The sequence below is a fragment of the Oryctolagus cuniculus genome, chromosome 3 (genome assembly GCF_964237555.1).
Source record: "Oryctolagus cuniculus chromosome 3, mOryCun1.1, whole genome shotgun sequence".
Taxonomy (NCBI): Eukaryota; Metazoa; Chordata; class Mammalia; order Lagomorpha; family Leporidae; genus Oryctolagus; species Oryctolagus cuniculus.
The window spans coordinates 51,628,626-51,648,622 of record NC_091434.1 but is presented as its reverse complement, the minus strand read 5'-3'; the positions used below and the strand labels follow the sequence as shown (position 1 = coordinate 51,648,622).

The following is a 19,997-nucleotide window of genomic DNA, read 5'->3' as shown; positions in this document are numbered from 1 at the left end:
GAGATAGCAAGGATAAGAACAAACTTCATGATATAGAAGGCCAAAAAAGAAAACTGATGAAACAAAAAAAAAAATTCTTAAAACATATTAATAAAACCATCAAACTCCAAACAAGACTGACAGAGAAATAATAATAAAAGAAATGTTGCTAATGTCAGGACTAAAACAGGCCATATCACTGCAGACCAGATCCTTTAAACACCAGTTGGATAACAGTCTTAAGAAAACATCATGAACAAATCTTGACTCTGTCTTAACTGTGTTGCCTTCGACACCCTGGCCAGGACTTGTCCTATAGTTCTGCAGTACATTTCTGTTGCAGTAAACTAGGCACACGGAAATTGCTCTGTATTAGTTTTATTTCATATGATTGTATGCAAATATAAAATTATTTCACTATTTCAAGTTTATTTTTAAAAATAAGCAGATACTGTTGCTGCTGCTTCCTGGTGTATGCTTTATATCCATCTCTTGGTTGTAAAGTGTGACAATGGGACTGTAATCATTCAATTGTTTGTAAACTGAGGGAGATAAGACAAATCTTTATATAGTTTTATGTATAGCTATAATTTTATTAGATATTTTGCTTATAGATACAATAGTCTTCAGACATATATAATATTTAATTCATCCATTTAAAGTGTGTGATTTAGTGGTTTTTACCATATACAGGGCAGTATTACCTCCACCACAATCAATTTTAGAACATTTTCATAAACTCAAAAAGAAACCCCTTACTCATCAGCAGTCATTTCTCGGACATTCTTCCGCTCCCCAGCAATCTGTGACTCGTTTTCTGATTCTACAGAATACTGTATTCTGGATTCATCATAAAGTTGCAATAATGCAATATGACTCTTTTCGATTAATTTTCAATGTTCATCTCTTGGGATGTCACTATTCTGCCTCTTAAGATGCCCAGGCCTTGATCCCTTGAAATGTGTGAATTTGTTAGGTTACATGGCAAAAGGAACTAAAATAGTGATGGAATGCAGGTTGCGTATCTAACTTTAAATGAGGGAACTATTCCGGATTAGCAGGTGAGATGAGGGGAAGCACAAGAGTCCTTTATAAATGGAAGATGGAATTAAAAGCAGGGGAAGTGGGAGAGGTGTGAGAAGACTTGGGCCAGTCAATGTCAGCCTTGAGAATGAAAAATAGGGGTCTGGAAGCATGGAGTGTGGTGGCCGCTAGTACCTAGAAAAATCAAGAAATTCACCAGCATAGACCCTCGTGGCACCACTTGTCAATCATGATTAGGCCAATCAAGAACAGAAGAGTAAAGGCAGTGGCAAATTTAAAGGACATTTCTAACAGGGTGCTCACAAAATTGTAAATAGGAAAAGGTTTAGCACAGATTATAGGCATTATTTTGTCAGAAGCTGTAAGTAATTTTAGATTTGAATGCCCTTTGTGATTTTAAATGGCAATGAAATCTAGTCACTGTTTAAAAATAACTCGAATAACATTGCAAAAAAAAAAAAAAAAAAAAAAAAAAAAGCACAAGTGAAAGAAATAAAGCCAGAAAGAGGTTTTGAAGACTTAAGCACTGAAAAAAATTAAGGTTTTTCCCTGCCTTGGTTTAAATAACAGAAGGAAACAAGCCCAAATTATGAAGTAATTATAAAGAATTAGAAAATATTCTCACTTTAACCATGTAATATTACCTCAAGACTTTCTGAAATACCAAGATCAAACTCTCTCAGATACATGTTTTGCTGCCATCCATTTTTGCTGCATGAAGTTGACCTCCTTCAGGAAGAGACTGCTGTCCTGCTAGGAGATATCTCTAATCATCTGTGGGACTCTGAAGCCACTCGTAACAGCCTTTGTCTTGTTGGGAGGATGGGCACAATCTGGGTGTGAGTGTGGTATCACTGGGGTAGCCAAGAGAAAACACCAACCGTATAACTTTTCCTGTGCTGCTGCTCTTACAGTTTTAATGACAAACCACTGGATGTCAGGGGTCCAAATGAGAGCTGGTCAATATATCACTTTAGTCACACATTATATTGACATAAAGCCATCTTGTACAGAATTAGAAACCTATAAAAGATATCACTTCTAATAATAATATTTTTCAAATATGCTTTTAAGCACAAATAACATAATTTGAAAGCCTTTGGTATGGGTATTTGAACCCAAATTTATTTGTTCTCTACATATTTTGGGTCTGGAGCACGTTTATTTTGAATCAGTAAAGTAATGGAAGCAGCCTTGGGCTGGGTTCGGCCAGTATTATATTTCTAATGCTCTTTCCTTTTTTCATCTTAATTTTTTTCCCTTTCATCTGAGACTATTCAAATTTTACTAAGAAATTAATGTTTGCCTGTGGGGTGAGAAAAAGATTAGTTCATTCTGTTTGAAAATGAAAGCAATTTTCCACAAGAAAATGAATGAGTTGTTAATTCCCTCTAGTCTACACTTACGCATTTTCAAACTCAATTCCTTTTGGCTGACAGTATGAAAATTAGCTATTCTGGTTGAATAATTTAACAATGGAGGAATGCATACCCAGGGAAAGCTGTTGCATAGCTAAAGACACACTGGACTTGCATCAGAAGGCCTGGATTCCAGTCTTTCTTTTCTTTGTCACATTGTGCTTTATGAATTTGGGCAATAATGGCATCTCTCACCCAGTTTCTTTTTCTGCAAAAAGTTAATGAAACTGAATTAACAATAAAGTAATGATAATTTAAAGTGATGTGTTAGTTTAAATTACACTGAAAAATTTAAAAATGTTTGAATCTGATCAAATCAAAGAAAAATGGATCTTGATTGTGAAGACAATAGACTAAAATTAAGAGATAATGTTACCGTATATATAGCTAAGGAGTTAGTCTGTTAAACTCAACTGTTTTTAAATCGTGAAAAACACTGAGGTTTTCTGCTGCCCATTGCATCACTATCAATGAACAGTGTAACTGATTTTCTTACAAAATCATCACAGCCCACGTGGCATTTGCAATCACGTTATGAACAACAGAGGTCATTGTCACAATGAGTGAGACGTCAGACTCACTCTGGCCATTTCCAGCAGTAAATGCTTCCATGACTTGGTGTTCCCTCTGTTTTACACGACAACCCAGTGATATTTTGAAGTGTGAACACAAAACCCTCCTGCTTAAAATCAGTCCCCAATCCCTATTGCTTTAGGAAAACGTGTCCAAACTTGCAGCACGACTTATACATTCCCTTGGGATAAGGATTCCCATCAAATCCCCTGCCCGTCTGTGCCAGTTGCCTCTATCCTCACTCTGACACCAGTTAGGACAAACGATTTTGTCACACCAGTCTGAGTTCTTCATATTTATACTCTCTGCCAGGTTTTGTCCTCATTGCTTTTTCCCAGTTTTCACTTTTGACTGTCATACCTGAAGAAATCTACATTATCTTTCAAGATGCAATTTAATCAGTATCTGTTCTGAGACCTGTTTTGTAATAATAGTCCATTCCTATCTTTAAATATACTCTGTGCTAGTAACTATAATACTTATTTTTTTTCTGACTACTAACTCGTAAGCCCCATATTGGTCACGTCTGTTTTATTTCTTGTAATCCTAGCACTCAGCTCAACATCAAGCATACTCTTGGTGCTGAAGGAACAATGTGGGTGGGGATGTCTTAAGATAAATGAATAGGGGCCAGCGCTGTGGTGCAGCAAGTTAAAGCCCTGGCCTAAAGCGCTGGCATCCTATGTAGGGCTAGTTCTAGTCCCGGATACTCCTCTTCCAATCCTGCTCTCTGTTATGGCCTGGGATAGCAGTGGAAGATGGTCCAAGGACTTGGGCCCCTGCACCCACATGGGAGACCTGGAAGAGTCTCCTGGCTCCTGGCTTCGGATCTGCACAGTTCCGTTGGGGCCATCTGGGAAGGGAACCAGAGGATGGAAGACCTCTCTCTCTTTCTCTACCTCTCTCTGTAACTCTGTCTTTCAAATAAATAAAATAAAATTTTTTAAAAAATATAAATGAATAAATAATTCAATTCCATCTAGCGTCAGAGGGCAGAAGTGAAGAGTGTGATTGGACACAGCAAATTGTGCAGTAAAATTTCAACAAGAAAGTATTTTGAAAAGATTGGATAGATGACTTCTATAAGTTGAGTTGTGGAAATAAAAACTTTATTGAATGAGAGATTGGATCAGATAGTACCTAACAAAAATAAAACACTAGTACTACTTACATTCATACAGCGCCCATCACAACAATTAACAAGTGCTTATTATGGACATATGTTATTTTTCAAAATAAGCAGACAGAGGAAGGGTGTGTGTGTGTGTGTGTGTAGACTGATTCACCTTTGATGCATCAGTATTGCTGCAAAAAATAATTACAACTTAATTTAATTTTATTCCTCAGCTTTTGTTTTTGTAGTACTTTGTTACATGGGAGGGTACTTCAAAATACTCATGGAAAAATGAATATATTTACTTGATGCAAAACAGTTTGAAATACATGACCAGTTTTTTCATAATATACATTTTCCATGAACATTTGGAAATCCTACTTGTGCATGGATTTCCAAAGTTTTTACTCCCCAATTAACTTATCTCTTATTTTCATTTTGATAAACTTTGGAAAGCATCCTCATGCTCCCTGTCTCTTAGATTCCTGTGGCAGCTGAGAGGCACGGTGCTGACACGATAGCGTCTCACCTGATGAATGCGTGCACAGGCAACTGAGCAAACCGGAGCAGGGCCAGGACCAGGCCAAAGCCAATGGAGCAGGAAAATCCAGAGGGCACTCTGAAAAATAAGACCAGTCTCCAGAACTGGACCACATCTGTTCTACCCACATCTTCTTGCCTAAGTTCATCTAACTCGAAAGAAAGCTCTTCACTATGCAATAAAACCTAAAAGTGGGAATTATGCCTTGTTAAGAATAGCCCTTAATTAATAATTCTTTTGCATAGTAAAATGAGTGCTAGACAGCATTACATCATTTCTTGCTACGTATATGACGCCTTTGTTTTTCTGCCTCTTGTTTTAGCTTCAAGCAAAAGTAGAAGGAATTTGAGTTTGCCAAACCTTGGAAATAGTAAGAAAGGAGCACATTATACTTTTTGTTTATAGACATAATGAAAATGAACCTTCCAGATGCTATTATTACTACCCCATGTGAGGCAAGAAATAACACACCTTAGGGATTGCAGAGAAAGACCATATAACTCAGCAAGTCTCACTTATAGTTCACACAGCTCCACTCTAGGAACCCCATTTCCCACCCTATCATGACATGATTTGCTGCTCCCTTCTCTCCATTAAATTACAACCATGCTTAGCTCCATAATTAATTTTTATGAGCACAGGATTTTATTGCAATGTTATTCTTGGTATATCACTTATTGCATTATCTTAAATTATTTATTAAATTACTTACAAAATCTATTGTATTTTCCTATATCATGATACTTTGGGGTCAAGAGGTTTATTTGGACAAAGTATGTTTTTTTTTTTTAATTTATTTGACAGATAGAGTTAGAGAGAGAGAGACAGACAGACAGACAGACAGACAGAAAGGTCTTCCTTCCATTGGTTCACCCCCCAAATGGCCGCTACAGCCGGTGTGTTGTGGCTGGTGCACTGCGCTGATCCGAAACCAGGAGCCAGGTGCTTCCTCCTGGTCTCCCACATGGGTGCAGGGCCCAAGCACTTAGGGATCTTCCACTGCCTTCCCTGTCAGCAGAGAGCTGGACTGGAAGAGGAGCAACTGGGACTGGAACCCGGCACCTATATGTGATGCTGGCGTCTCAGGCAGAGGATTAACCAAGTGAGGCACGGTGCTGGCCCCGGACAAAGTATGTTTTTATAAGCCATGTTTTCAGAGATCATGTTGTTAAATAGGAAACTTGATGTTTACCAATGCAAAGCGAAGAAATAAAAAGAAGCCTGCCTCTCTCAAAGGTTAGCACCTTTTACTTCATTACAAAGGGAGCTTTTATAGATTCTTAACTTTGCCTTTGTAGCAGCTTCACTTCTTATAATGGAAACTTGATTAAAGAGGCTTTCCTAAATAAGAGAGCAGTTTACCTCAGAAGTAAATTTTCTCACTACATAAGATGAAAGGAATTAGAGAGTGCTTTCTTTAAAAAAATAACATTGTTCTATCTTTTTTTTTTTCCCACAGGGTTTTGCATTTCTCTGTTGGCATAGTCTGTCTACCTTTCTTTTTTTTTTTAAAGGTTTATTTACTTATTTGAAAGTCAGAGTTACACACAGAGGGAAGGAGAGGCAGAGAGAGAGAGAGAGAGAGAGAGAGAGAGGAATCTTTCATCTGTCGGTTCACTCCCCAAGATGGCTGTAACGGCCAGAGCTGTGCTGATCAGAAGCCAGGAGCTAAGAGCTTCTTCCAGGTCTCCCACGTGGGTGCAGGGGCCAAGGACTTGGACCATCTTCTACTGCTATCCCAGGCCATAGCAGAGAGCTGGAAAGGAAGTGGGGCAACCAGGACTTGACCCAGTGCCCATATTGGATGCTGGCCCTGACGGGGACAGCTTTACCCACTACACTTCAACACTGGCCTCCTGTCTACCTTTCTATCCAGGAGGAATATCATTTCTAAGAAATGATAATCCTTTTCTCTGGGAAAGAACAGTAGCAAACAAATGATCTGAAATAAAAGTGACACATTTGGAAGAGACCGACTGCCCTGCCTGGGAGAAGATAGCAAAATATGACACAAGGGAACTTCACATTGAATTGAGATCCATGATCACTTGTGTCTTTACCAACTTAGCTGACTAATGCAAGCAGGCTTCAACACATTTTTGGAAAATGGGATGAAAAGAGGATTTGAATTTTCTGCAGACTGCCGTTGGACATGAACATACCTGCAGGCTTCCCAGTCTTTTTTTTTTTTTTTTTTTTTTTACAGATTGAGTTAGACAGTGAGACAGAGAGACAGAGAAAGGTCTTCCTTCCATTGGTTCAACCCTTAAATGGTTGCCACAGCCAGCGTGCTGCGCCAATCCGAAGCCAGGAGCCAGGTGCTTCCTCCTGGTCTCCCATGTGGATGCAGGGCTCAAGCACTTGGGCCATCCTCCACTGCCTTCCCAGGCCACAGCAGAGAGCTGGACTGAAAGAAGAGCAACCAGGACTAGAACCCAGAGCCCATGTGGGATGCCAGCGCCACAGGCGGAGGATTAACCAAGTGAGCCATGGTGCCAGCCTTTCCCAGTCTTTAGTAATTGAGCCAAGAGTTGGTAATACTTCCTCGGCAGTGATATACGTATTTCCATTTTCGTGCCCTACCTCACCTTCCCGAGTCCCCAACCCAAAGTTCTTTATCGATCCAAATGCAATTCCTACCACCCCAGATTAAACAACTGCAATCATAACAGGCTAATTTCAACTCCAGAATCCTCTTGCCTTCCCCTGCTGCCTCAAATCCTTATGGTTTTCCTTCTCATCTCTTTCAGTTTCTCCCAGGAATGCTGTATCCACCCTCTCAGACCATGAGGCAGGCTCTCCGATTGGAGAAAAGGAGGACAAAAGGCAAGGCTATAATATCCACTCTCCTTTCCTCCTTTTGGATGGGCATTGAGATGACACTTCACAGCACTTTCCCAGCTCCCGTAGGTTTGTTGTTTCGTGATGGTTTTGTGAAACTGCATTCCTAAGGGAGTTCATCACTGTTTCTTGAAACTTTCCAGAACTTCACCAGAGGAGGCTTCAGCAAATGGAGTTAGCATTTGGATCCTACAAAGCAAGTCAAAAATAACAGTCACCACGTGGTCAACAATATTTATACAATCCTTAACTGTCTGAGCCCACAAGATAAAGGACAGGCATTTTACTGTTCACAACATGCCTGGGAAAATGGGGCTTGCACCAAGCTTTTGGGCCCTAGCCACTTAACAGGAACATCAAGTTCACCAAGAACTCTATAATGATTTATACTGATTGATACACAAAGTTTGCATCCTGTAAATATGTGATTATATAACAACATAGCCCTCATTGTGATCCTGTGTCCCCATTCTTCACACAGTACCAACTTTAGACCAGGCAGTCTTGTTCACGTTATGAAAGGCAGAGTTGCATTTCTCTGTTTTTAAGACAATCATGGGCTTTATTGTTCAAATGAGATACATGTATATTGAAAGAAGCCATTAAAATTACAGGGGACAAAAAGCAGAGAGAAGTATGACTTACAGTTTGGAGATGATTGCAGAAATAATTAGATTTATTGAACTTTTAGAAAATAGGGTGTGTGCCCTTATTACTCTTCTGAAAGATCTGTAATGAGTTTTTTTTTTTTTTTTTTCTTCCTGAGTGGCTACGTGGCATATCTTCATCCTTAGATTCACTTTTGCACTTGGACTCTTTCTCACCCTTCTCCTCCTTAGGGAAAGGGAGAGAAAAAGTATTGTTTCAGCCAACTGGCTTTATTAAAACTTTCTCATCCATGAGGCATGAGAATGTGTTTGTGTATCTGCTTCTCTTCTGATTGGCAGTGAGAAACACAACTGTTCTTTAATTTGAACCTTCTGGATTCCATCAATATTATTTAATGCTTGTGTTTAACCCATCGTCAACTCAAGAGCAAGTCGATGGCATGCCTCAAATAATAATTTTAGTTAATTATCGACAATGTGGCATTAACTAAACACTAGCCACCCACGATTCACTGAGGAGGTTTTGTATCTTAAATTTTATTATTATTAGAGCAGGAGAAGAGAAAATAATGGGAGGAATATACTGGAAGTCAAAAGGAGGTCATGAGACTGAAGGCTAGCCTTGATTCAGATGAAATTTATCTGTGTATGGATTGGTACATCCCTTAAGATTGCTGGAAGTTGGTTATCTTATCTATAAAAATTAGGAGTAATATTCCAAAATATTTCTAAGCATAATTTATAAGACTCCTAAGGGTCTTAGATCCTATATTTTTAATCAACTTTCAGATAGAGATAAAAGGACAGAATTAGATAAGCCCCTTTATTGTCAATGGTTGGTCACTGTAAGATTTTATGGATTTGAGAAATTCATAATCAGTCTGCCATTCATTCCTGATGTTTTGCTTCCATGACATTTTTACTGATAATATCAAGGAATTTCCTAGCTGAAATACAATCAAGAGATATCTCTGTGGACCACTTCTCTTATCATGGTTCCATTCCTTTGATATCTTAAAACAAATGGAAAATATTAATATCACTAACAAATAGAAAGAAACACAACTAAACATTCTTCATTGAAAACCACACAATTACTTCCCTTCCCTAATGTTCATCTGTAAGCAAAATCCAAGAACAGTATCTTCTGTTTTTCTTTGTTAGTTCCTGTTCGTGTGTGGAGCCCATCAGGCAATGACTCACAGCCCTGACTTTCAGCCAGCGCAGCTGGATGGACACAGAACACATTTCATATGAAAAAGCATAAAGATAGAAAGATAGGGAGACTATTTGCTTATTTGTTAGTTTATTTTTTAAAAAAAAATCTACACAGTTTACCATTTCAAAAGCAAGACATGTAATGATCTAAGTAGTAAGCTTCAAGAAAAAGTGAGTTTTGAGGACCAGATAAAATTACTTTTGTAACTGTTAATATGGAAAATACTTCTTTAAGACAATTAGTCCCTTTGGAAACTTGTTTTCTCACACCAAAAGCATACAACAACTTATATCACCAGAATTAAAGGCTAGTGATAATTTAGAGTCAACAAAATAAAAAAGCTCCACAATAACTCTGGAGTTGTTGAAAAAATGCGTAGGATTAGGATTTTATGGAAAGAAAATTTTAAAAAATTGTGTGACATCGTTTGAGCTGTGATAAACAAATGAACTCAGAAATACCTGAGTTTGGAAATGGCAAGTAACTCAACTGACACATAACAATGTCAGAGAAGATACATTTTTACAGAAGAATCATCATGGATAAAATAACATTTGTCAGTGCATTAAGTGTATGTGGTATCATCATTCATTGTGTCTTTTGTCTACACTGTAAAGATGAATTAAGCTCTGGGTTGAATATTTAAGTTAAAGCTTTTAGGATATGAAATAGTTTATTGCATGCCTACTATTACTAGTAAGGAAAAAGCTCCATCAATATGAAAGGAAGACTACCTCTTGGGATTGTGCTAATGTGAGCCAAATAGCCTTTTCTGGCCTAAATAATTTGTAATTGAGAAGGGAGAACCTTGGAAACCAGCATTGCACCTGTGCTCAGGCGAATTGTTATTCTGGTGATTGTTAGTAAAACCAGCACTATCCTCCTATTCCACTTGGTAATCTGGAAAGAAAGGATCCTTCTTACTACTAAAGGGACAGCCATCTCCAGTGCTACCTTCATAACCCCTCTCTTAGAAGCAGCCCGTCTTCCAACACAAACTGAACTTGTCTACTTGTAAGGCTCATCGGACTGATAACTCTGCCATCACAGCTGGTAATAACAGTGCAGACCAGGCACCCCGCCAGGCGGCACTGTCTTCCTCTTCCTCTAGCTCGTCCTCCCCTCCATCTGCTATACTGACAAACTACCCTCAAGGCCAGCAATCCCAGTAGCCCTCTACTAGGTTATCTTATTCTATCCCCACCATTTGTTTCATCTAAACATTTCTTCTCTATTATCATTTGTCAAACAGTCTCATCCTCTCTCACCAGAAGATACCAAATATCTTCAACAACTCACCTCTTCTTGTTCTATATGTCAAAAAATGAACCTTAACTCTACCCTCCATCCCCCACTCTTCTCTCCCATCAAGCCAGAGGACACCTGCCAGCCTCTGACTGGCAGGTTGACTTCACTCATATGCCCAGAGTACTGCGCTTTCAATATCTCTTGGTACTGGTAGATACCTTCTCTGCTGGGTCGAGGCCTTTCTGACTACTAACAAATGGGCACTAACAGTTTCCAACATCCTGCTTCAGGAGATTATTCCCAGCTTCAGGGTTCCTGGCTCTCTCCAGTCAGACAATGGTACCAAATTTACATCTCAGGAAACTCAACTACTTACCAAGGTGCTTAACATCCCCTGGCATTTCTACATCCCTTACCACCCTCAATCCTCAGAAAAAGTAGAAAAGACAAATCATACACTAAAAAGTGCTCTGACCAAACTCTCCCTTGAGCTTCACTTGGACTGGATTAAACAATTCCCATTGGTCTGCTCCTCATGAGGGTCCTTCCAAAAAATCCTCTCAATATTTTGCCATTTGAATTGGTGTACAGATGTCCCTTGGTTCCTGCAACTATATACTCCCAATCTCCAATCTTGCTGCCCCATCTGCTCTCATCTCTCCTCAGATATCTCTGAACAGATGGAAATATGCAGATACCTATTGCCCAGTTCCTGGTTCAACCACCTCAGACAGCTTCCCTCCCATTATGGTGGGCGACGAGGTCTTCCTGCCCTCTTCACACCCCCCTTGTTCCCTACTCCCATTAAACTACAAACTAAATGAACCAGACCTTACTGGGTTACTCTCACTACTCCTAACAGCAGAAAGATCCGCTTCTCCCACATTAAGTGTTCCCTCTCCCTTCATTATACAGTTGCTCCCACAGGGCCATTCACAGCCAAGTTTACCCAGACTAAAGTCCCACTACCAACGGTGCCTGAAAACTGAGACCCTTCTGTGTTTAATGAACCCGCCTCTAAGAAATGGTGACCACCAGTCACCTGCCATTTCCAACACCTGATAAGTACTGATCCTCTCTTATACGGCTACCAACTCTTCCTATAACTTCTGTGGGAGGAATGTCAAACACACTCCTTGTCCATCCACCCTTCTCAGCTCCTTTTGGATATTAAAGATTTGCACCTCCAGGGAACCTCCTCAGACTTCACTCCCTTCGAGATCTACAGTTTTCCATACCTCCTCTTACTGTCTGCCTCCCTCTGCCATACAGCATGATGACCTTCCCAGTTATCTCATCTCTTCTGCTCTTTTGTGCCTGTCCTGCATTCACAGTATGCATGGCAATTTCAGATTTACATCACTTCCACTCCTGCTAAATTATTTAACACTGCCTTCTGCCCCATCATGGGCTTGCAGGCCCTATTACTCTGTACTTCGATTTTGCTCAGGCCTGCTCAGGTAATTGTGTTCACTTGGCTAGATATTGTTTATTTCAATTTAGAGCAAATCCATTTTATCTCTGCCTAACTAAGGACAACACATGGTCATGTAACGATGCTTATTGGAAAGGGTGCTCATCATGGTCCTGTAAGTATTACTATACCAACCAGAGTTATGGCCTCCTGGGAAAACAACTCCCTAAGATCCTGCCCCAAGGTAAAAACATTCTAGCTTGGAGGCCACAGGTAGACGAAGACCACTGAGTCAAACCCCTTTTAGCCTTCACTGTAACTGACCCCTACCTTCAGGATTGGCAAGATGGAATGAGGGATTCATCACTTTATATAGAATTTCTAACATGCAAGATCTCAACAGAACCATCAAAGTTATCAGGGCCTATACCCAGCTTCCGACAGCTCCCACAGATGTGGTGGTTGATATAGTAAAGGAGTGCTCTAAACACCTGTCCCAACTAATTAACCTGTCCAAACCTCCCTTAACGTGGCTATAACTCATCAATCTGTCTCTCACCCTACTTTATCAACCACCCAATTCTACTTTACCCTCAGCCCTTTACCAACATCAATGCTTTATATGCACAGCCCTTTGGGAACCTCCCATCGTGGCTATCCTACTCACTAATGTTTCTGCTTCTACAAACTCCTGTACCCCTAAACCTCAGAAAATCATCAGTCATCTTCTACAATCAGAAGGACAAGATGCAACATGTTGAATTACCAACATACAGAACAACCTAACAAGCTTTTGCCACATAACATTCCTTGTGTCATCAATATAGTCATCACTTCCACAACTTCCCTTTCTAGTCCACCTGGAAATCCATTTCTCTGTAATTATACCCTATACACTTGGATCAACAGTTTTACACCTGGTCCGTGTGTATTAGTGTTCTTTTCTCTCCATCATACATTATATGACTACTCAGAGTACCTTTTACAGACTATTCCCAGAAGAGATGAGCAATCTTTCTCCCAGTCTTGATTGGAATCAGCTTTGCAGCTACCATCTCTTTGGAAGTGGTCTCAGGAACTGCTCTAGGCCACAGTCTATTAAGTCTATTAGCCAGTTCCAAGAACAACTCCAACAACTAGGAGAGGAGGTCACCAAGTCCATTGAAACTTCAGCAGATGCTATTTGGAGCCTCCCAAATCAGATCACCTCACTGGCAGATGTAGTGTTACAAAATAGATGAGCTCTGGACCTTCTAAGGGCTAAAAATGGAGGAACTTGTGTTTTTCTGGGAAAACAATGTTGCCATTATGCTAATCAATTGGGCCAGGTAGAACAAAATGGTAAAAATCTCTAACAAATTGACGCATCTATTAAACAGTCTGCCCTAGGGTACAGAGAGCCTCTCCTCTCTTTCTCCCTATGGAGTCCCCTCACTACTTCGTTAATGCTACTCCCAGGACCATTGGCTGCTACTCTTATCTGTCTTTTGTACTACCTTGTCTAAGTGTTTACAGGAGGTGATAATGGAATCAACTAAAGCCTTCACCAACAAGGCAGTCAACCAAATGCTATCTACTGGGATATACTTGGCTCCCCATCCAGTAGATCAAGAATTGAGATGTTATCCCAACTGTAGAGAGTGGCTCATAGCTCCATGCCAGCAAGAAGTAGCTGTAGAAGATAGATCATGGTCCCTCAACACCTCCTGGGCTCTTGGAGCTGATGTGATCCTACAGGACACTTGCTTTATAAAAACAAAAGGGGAGAATGTTCGTAAAACCAGTGCTGTCTTATCTGAGGTGTCTTCTTAAACCTCAGGTACCATTTTAGGTTCTAGCCCAGTTGCCATCTTGTACAATTAAAGTCAGGTGACCACATGGTCCAATCACAATCATCAGCTTCACCCCACCCTAACGGGATTCACTGCTCCCACATCCTTTTCCCTGAAAGGCTAAAAAAGACCTGCTTTCCTGCATAGGCTCCCTTTGTCACCCTCTCTCATCCTCTGTTCCCAGCTTTTCAGGTCCTCCCTCCCACACACATACCACTACCACTTTTCCTTTAACTTCCGCGTTTGGTGTGATTTATGGTGGCTTTTCAGTGATGAGAAACCATCCACAATGCTTAATTCAGCCATCTTCTTACTTATGGTAAGAATTCAATAAAGAATGATATATTTCTAATGAAGTTGAAGATGTGTTATCTTCATAACTAGTGTAGAATTCCTCTTTTTAAAGAAGATGTTATATTTTGTTGCAGGAAAAATACTTTGAAAGGAATTTGTAAATGGGAAGTGAGATCTTGAGGGCAAGAATTAAATCTGCTCAGGGCAAGAGACGCAACTAAAATGCTTTGTGTAAGGAATGAATAGAAAACTGGAGATGCGAAGAATATACGTAGATCTGTAAAATTATTCACATGTCTTTTGTCAAATTGGCCACTGCCAGTGTTACATTAAAACCTGTACCATATTGGACTGTATAGTAGTTTGGCTTTTGACTCACATATCCACAGGGAAAAACAAGATGTGTTCTGAGATTATGAGTTATGACATGAACTGGGAGAAGCATTCCATGTCAGCTACAATCTAAAGAACAATATGGAAAATTACTGATGATAAACTTTAAGGTTTCCCAAATTCAGATCAAAATGATAAAAAGTGCAATAATATTCGCTGGTGGTACATAGCAGTTTAAGCTACTTCCTGTGGTGCCAGCATCCCTAACGGGCACTTGTTCGATTCCTGGCTACTCCACTTCTGATCCCACTCCCTGCTACTGTACCTCCAAAAGCAATAATTTGAGGAAAATAGAAAATGCCATAAACTAAATTATTTAAATCTCAAAGATTTAACTTTACTATTATTTTGTGCCACATGTTTTTCTAAAATGCATAGAGTTGATACTTCTATGTGTGGTTGTAATAATAGTGCTATATGTAGTAAAATATTACAAAGATAAAGGAAGAAACAGAGAAACTTGTAATAATCATTGGAGCTGTAAATATTACCTTTAAAATTGACAGACCCAAAGTAATAAAGGTATTAATAATGTATCAACCTAATGTAATTGAAATGTAAAGAACTCTATTCCAGATGACTGTGAACTAAACATTCAGTTTTGATTTTCAGAAATATCCCTTCTATTAGTTTTATGGTAATTTTAACTATATATTGGTACTGAGATATGCCAAAATGTTTTCAGTAATGTTGGAATGATAAAAATTCTATTTCATTAATTTAATGAATTAAATTATTTGATATTCCAAAGGTAAGTCATTTCATCCTCTACAGTGTAAAAATTGTGTTCAACAAATGGTACAATTACCTTGTATATTTGTATGAAAACTTAAATTTAATGAATATAAAATCTTACTTTATGCAACTGTTATGCTGAATAAGTATCAGCAATAAACATGAAAGCAACAATAGAAAAAATGATAAATTACACTTCATAAAAATTGAGTCTATGGGTTAGTTATATATACTTTTAAGAAAATGAACACAGAGATCAGGTGATAAAGAAAATAATCTTAAGCATACATTGGCCCAAAGAAGAAGATATAAAAATTTACACTGCTACATTATAAAATACAGTTCTGAGAAGAGTGTCCTTGGTGTTCTGATGGGGATTGAATCGCATCTGTAAATTGCTTTGGGTAGTGTTGACATTGTCATACTAATTATTTCCTTTCTTTATTTTTGTATCTTCTTTAATTTCTTCCATTAATATTTTGTAATTTTTATTGTACAAGTTTAAAAATTTAGCAGTCTAGTTAGAAAATGAACAAACTATATAAATAAAAATTTTTAAGTGAAGAAATACAAATTACCAACAAACACATGAAAATATGTCAGCATTGCTAGCCATCAGGAAAATGTAAATAAAAATCACAATGACGTATCATCATACTCCAGTAAGAACAGCTATTACTAAAAAGACAAAAAATAACAAATGCTCTTGATATTGTGAGGAATAGGGAGGGAAACCTTCTACACTATTGGTAGCAATGCAAAAATTATAATCATTATGGAAAAAGTAGAATGATTGCTCATAAAACTAAAAATAGATATACCATATGACCCAATTTATGGTAATACATCTCAAGTAAATGAAGTAAAGATATAGAAGTTATATATGTATTCCCAAATTTATTACAGCACCTTTCACTACAATAAATACATGGTTTCAATCTAGATGGCCATCAATGGATAAGGAAAATGTGTTATATACACAGCACTGAATATTTCTCTACTATGGAGAAGAATAAAATTCTGACATTTGTAATGAAGTAATGGAAGTGGGGATCGTTACAGAAGATGAAATAAGCCAAATGCAGTTAGACAAATATCACATGTTTTCTTCTTATGTATGCAAATGTACATGGCTGATGCCACATTATTTGGTATACAGATATTTATAAATGTTGTTTTCAACACATTATATATTTACATAATAATATACCATTATTTCCCCATTTTATGATCTGTATCATGAATTCTACATTATGTAGTATAAAATATATCACTTTCAGAAAATTAAATTTGTGTGTGTTATATATAAATATAGTTGGCATATTAAGAGAATATGACAAAATGTTAAAATGGTTTAAAAATAAAATAAAGTGAAGGAAAGACAAATGAAAATGTGTCTGCATTTTAAAATTTTGCAGGAAATTGTAAAATCCTTGCTTTTAGAAACAAACCAAAATCTGGAAGCATTTGTTCAATATAAATCAACCATTAGGAAAAGTTTCTCCCTGTGCCTTTTCCCCCACACATTAGCTGCCTGCATTCTCCAAAATTTGATCCTTGCAACATCTGCCTTTCCTCATACTCTCCTGTCGCCTGGTTTGGGTTATGGGCTTTATTGAGAACTTCTATATCATCCTGAGGTTGTGCACATTTGGTTGAGTGAGTGGGCTGTGGAAATATTTTGCCAAATTTTCATTCCAAGCTCACTTGCCATGTACTTTTATCAAGTCTCCTAAACAGTATGTTCTTCAGTTTAATCTGTGGCTTATATGTGGAATTAAATGAATGAATATTTATTGAATACAGTTTTAGAACAGAGTCTTTCCCTATGCAAGTGTTCAATATATGCTGGTTCTCGTGATCCCAGGCTAGCAACAGAGTATTATGGATTAAGGATAGTAAATAAAGTCAAACTTCATAGGACACAGGCTCTTAAAGTATGTCACATAAAGTAGACTATTCACTGGGAATATAAAAGAGGGAAGAGATGTGCAATTCGGGACATATTCAAGCTGACTTACCTCAAATGGTAGAGTTAGAAACATACCAGGGGATTCGAATTCAATCCCATCGAGGTGGCATGTACCAATGCCATCTCACTAGTTCCAGTGATCAATTTCTGTTCACAATTGATCATAATGATAGGACTAAGAACCAAAGGGAGCACATAAACAAGAATAGTGTCTTCAAATACTAGCTGATAGAATCAAAAAGGGAGAGAATGATCCAACATGGGAAGTGAGATACACAGCAGACCCATAGAATGGCAGATGTCCTAAACAGCATTCTGGCTTCAGAATCAGCCCTTAAGGCATGCGGATCCGGCTGATAAGCCCATGAGAGTATTTCAGGCATGGAAAGCCAAGACACTCTGGGGGAAAAAAAAAAAAAACCACCCTAAATGAAAGATCTCCAAGAGTGAGATCCCAGTGGAAAGAACGGGTCATCAAAGAAGGAGGTACCTTTCTCTGAAGGGAGGAGAGAACTTCCACTTTGACCATGGCCTTGTCTAAATATGATCAGAGTCAGTGAACTCAGGGGGCTTCAATAGCCTTGGCAGCTCATGACAAGAGTCTAGGGTGATTACTGATGCCATAAACAAGAGTGTCAATTTGTTAAGTCAACAACAGGAGTCACTGTGCACTTTCTCCTCATGTAGGATCTTTGTCCTTAGTGTGCTGTACATTGAGATTTAATGCTATAACTGGTACTCAAACAGTATTTTTCACTTTATGTTTCTGTGTGGGAGCAAACTGTTGAAATCTTTACTTAATGTATGCTAAACTGATCTTCTGTATATAAAGAGAATCGAAAATGAATCTTGATGTGAATGGAAGGGGAGAGGGAGTGGGAAAGGGGAGGGTTGCGGGTGGGAGGAATGTTATGGGGGAAAGCCATTGTAATCCAAAAGCAGTACTTTGGAAATTTATATTCATTAAATAAAAGTTAAAAAAAATAAAAATAAATGAGTTTGGAAGCAAAAAGAATACTACGTGAGTACTAGTTATAGCATTAATTAAACACCTAAGAGTAATTGTGTATTTTTTTAATTTTAGATTATCTTTGTATGCAGAAGATCAATTTAGCATATATTGGGTTGGGATTTCGATGGTTTGCACCGACACAGAAACACGGAGTGTGGAATGCTGTGTGAGTACTGGTTATAGCATAATATACAGAAGATCAGCTTAGTATACATTAAGTAAGGATTTCAACAGTTTGCTCTCACACAGAAACATAAAGTGAGGAATAATAGATGATTTTTTTTAAATGATGATGAAATCAGATCAGACCTATTGTCATGTTTAATCCCAGTGAGAGTCAAGTTGGGAGTTGATAATTTTTTTTTTTTTTTTTTACAGAGGATCAGTTTAGTATGCATTAAGTAAAGATTTCAACAGTTTGCACCCCCATAGAAACACAAAGTGAAATATATTGTTTGAGTACTCGTTATAGCATTAAATCTCAATGCACAGCACATTAAGGACAGAGATCCTACATGAGGAGTAAGTGCACAGTGACTCCTGTTGTTGACTTTACCAATTGACACTCCTGTCTATGGCATCAGTAATCTCCCTATGCTCCAGTCATGAGTTCCCAAGGCTATGGAAGCCCTCTGAGTTCTCCAATTCTTATCTTGTTTAGACAAGGTCATAGTCAAAGTGGAGGTCCTCTCCTCCCTTCAGAGAAAGGTACCTCCTTCTTTGATGACCTGTTCTTTCCACTGGGATCTCACTCACAGAGATCTTTTGCCAGAGTGTCTTGGCTTTCCATGCCTGAAATACTCTCATGGGCTTTTCAGCCAGATACGAATGCCTTTAGGGCTGATTCTGAGGCCAGAGTGCTATTTAGGACATCTGCCATTCTATGAGTCTGCTGAGTATCTCACTTCCCATGTTGGATCACTCTCCCCTTTATTTATTCCATCGGTTAGTGTTAGCAGGTACTAGACTTGTTTATGTGCTCCCTTTGACTCTTAGTCCTTTCATTATGATCAATTGTGAACTGAAATTGATCACTTGGAATAGTGAGATGGCATTGGTACATGCCACCTTGATGGGATTGAATTGGAATCCCCTGGTATGTTTCTAACTCTACCATTTGGGGCAAGTCAGCTTGAGCATGTCCCAAATTGTACATCTCTTCCCTCTCTTATTCCTACTCTTATGTTTAACAGGGATCACATTTCAGTTAAATTTCAACACTTAAGAATAACTGTGTATTAATTACAGAATTAAACCAGTCATATTAAGTAGAACAGACAAAACAACTACTAAGAGGGATAATGTATTAAGTTGTTCATTAACAGTCAGGGCTATGCTGATCAAGTCACCATTTCCCATAGTGTCCATTTCACTTCAACAGGTTTCCTTTTTGGTGTTCAGTCAGTTGTCACCGATCAGGGAGAACATATGGTATTTGTCCCTTTGGGACTGGCTTATTTCACTCAGCATGATGTGTTCCAGATTCCTCCATTTTGTTGCAAATGACTGGATTTCGTTGTTTCTTACTGCGGTATAGTATTCTAAAGAGTACATATCCCATAATTTCTTTATCCAGTCTACCGTTGATGGGCATTTAGGTTGGTTCCAGGTCTTAGCTATTGTGAATTGAGCTGCAATAAACATTAGGGTGCAGACCGCTTTTTTGTTTGCCAATTAAATTCCTTTGGGTAAATTCCAAGGAGTGGGATGGCTGGGTCGAACGGTAGGGTTATCTTCAGGTTTCTGAGGGATCTCCAGAC

General features: G+C 38.5%; 1 pseudogene; it reads right to left on the bottom strand.

The window, feature by feature from the left end:
- Positions 1 to 734: 734 nt before the first annotated feature.
- The window catches only part of LOC100354939 (NADH dehydrogenase [ubiquinone] flavoprotein 2, mitochondrial-like), a 157,065-nt pseudogene continuing 137,802 nt past the window's right edge, over positions 735 to 19,997 (bottom strand).